Below are 2,500 nucleotides of genomic sequence, written 5' to 3'. Positions count from 1 at the left end.
AAGAAAGGGAGGGGGAAGGGGAGGGGAGAGAAGGAAGGAGGGAAGGGCAGGGGAGGGAAGGAAGGGATGGAGAAGGGTAGAGGAGAGAAGGAAGGGAGGGGGGAAGGGGAGGGGAGAGAAGGGAGGTGATGAAGGGGAGGGGAGAGAAGGAAGGGAGGTGTTGAAGGGAGGGGAGAGAAGAAAGGGAGGCGGGAAGGGGAGGGGACAGAAGGAAAGGAGAGAGAGAAGGAAGGGAGGGGGAAGGGGAGGGGAGAGAAGGGGGAAAAGGGCAAGGAAGGGAAGAAAGGGAGGGGGAAAGAGGTGGGGGAGGGAAGGGGTAATTTTTTATTTTATTTTTATTTTTTTAGGATCTTCGTGTGACGAGTACCGGCCCTGGAAGAATCGACGGAGCGATGGTGCGGGACTAAAGCGAGCCACGTGGTCACACAGTCGCCTTCAAAGGTCTTTCCGACTCCTTCGAGAATTCTTTGGACACGCTGGCACACTTTAGGGATTTTGTTCTGGCTGGCCTTGTTCCAACGAGGCCGATCCTGGGCTACAGAGGATCTCGATGACTTTAGTCGTCACAGGGATGATTTTTTTTTTTTTTTTTTTTTTTTTTAAAGTAAAAGATGGGTCTTCATTAGCTGATGGATGGGCCTTCGGTGAAAAAAGGGATTTTCATCTTATATATATACATACATACATACATATATATGTATATATATATATATATGTATATATATATATATATACATATATATATATATATGTATATATATATATAAATATATATATGTATATATATGTATATATATATATGTATAATATATATATATACACATATATATATATATATATATATATATGTTAAAAGTAAAAACATAAACAATAAAGAATATGATGAAATAAATCAATCAATAAAGATAAAATTTGATAAGTATATACATAAATGAAACTAAAAAAATTACAATGAAGAATAATGTCACAAAATAGAATATAACAAAACAAGAATAAAACAAAGTTAAATAAATCTAAGATTAAATAAGAATAAAATAAAATAAAGATAAGTAAATGAAATAGAAAAATACGTCACGATAATAATAACAATAATGATAATTATATTATTAATGATAATGATGAAGATAATAATGATGATGATGATGATGATGATGATGATGATGATGATGATGATGATGATGATGATGATGATGATGATGATGATGATGATGATGATGATGATGATAATAATAATAATAATAATAATGATAATAATAATGATAATAATAATAATAATAATGATAATAATAATAATAATGATAATAATAATGATAATAATAATATAATAATGATAATAATAATAATAATTATTATAATAATAATGATAATGACAATAATGATAATAATATCAATAATGATAATAATAATAATGAGAATAATAATAATAATAATAATAATAATAATAATAATAATAATAATAATAATAATAATAATAATAATAATAATAATAATAATAATAATAATAATAATAATAATAATAATAATAATAATAATAATAATAATAATAATAATAATAATAATAATAATAATAATAATAATAATAGTAATAATTACAAAGGATTACAAAGGCGGAGCATGCCGACAGGAGACCTTTTGGTCCATATCTAGGTCGGATGTGAAAAAATCATATAACAAAATAAAAAATATATATATAATAATGTAAATAACAAATAAAATACATAAATAAATGCATAGGCATAGTTAAATAATAAACAAACAGGTAAATAGTAAATGCTAATAAATTGAGATATAACTAATAGTAAATGAAAATCAAACAGACAAATGATAACAAAACAAAAACAAATAATATAAAATAAATTATAATCATTACAGCATCTTCCTTAGGTGTTTATCTAAATTATTCTTAAAGCTTCGAACTGAACTACATTGCACTACCTGTGCAGGAAGTTTATTCCATTCATTAACTACACGGTTGGCAAAGTTGTTTCTACCTACTTCCAAATTGAATCTATTTCCGGACAGTTTGAGACCATTGTTTCTTGTCTGATTCTCATTCAATGTGAAAATTTTGTCACTTTTGATGTTGTCAATTCCCTTTAAAATCTTAAAGACCTGTATCAAGTCACCTCTGAGTCTACGCTTTTTTAGGGAAAACAGATTCATCTGTTTTAGTCGATTTTCGTATGATTTATTTTTGATATTTGGAATCAGTTTTGTGGCTCGCCGTTGTACTTTTTCCAGTCTGCCAATGTCTTTAATGAGATTCGGTGACCATACGGAAACAGCATATTCCAAATGTGGACGAACTAACGATTTATATAGCTTGTTAATGAGTGATGGACTTTTGAAATCAAAAGGTCGCGCAATCAGTCCTAGAATCTTATTTGTTTTCTCAGAGGCTGAAATACACTGCTTGGATGATTTGAAGTCGTTACTGATAATTACGCCGAGATCTTTTTCACTACCCACTTTTGTTAACGAATTTCCAAATAACTTGTAA

This window comes from Oratosquilla oratoria, chromosome 13, assembly GCF_046742065.1.
Source record: "Oratosquilla oratoria isolate Oo_2021 chromosome 13, ASM4674206v1, whole genome shotgun sequence".
Taxonomy (NCBI): Eukaryota; Metazoa; Arthropoda; class Malacostraca; order Stomatopoda; family Squillidae; genus Oratosquilla; species Oratosquilla oratoria.
Note: the sequence above shows the minus strand (reverse complement) of the source record.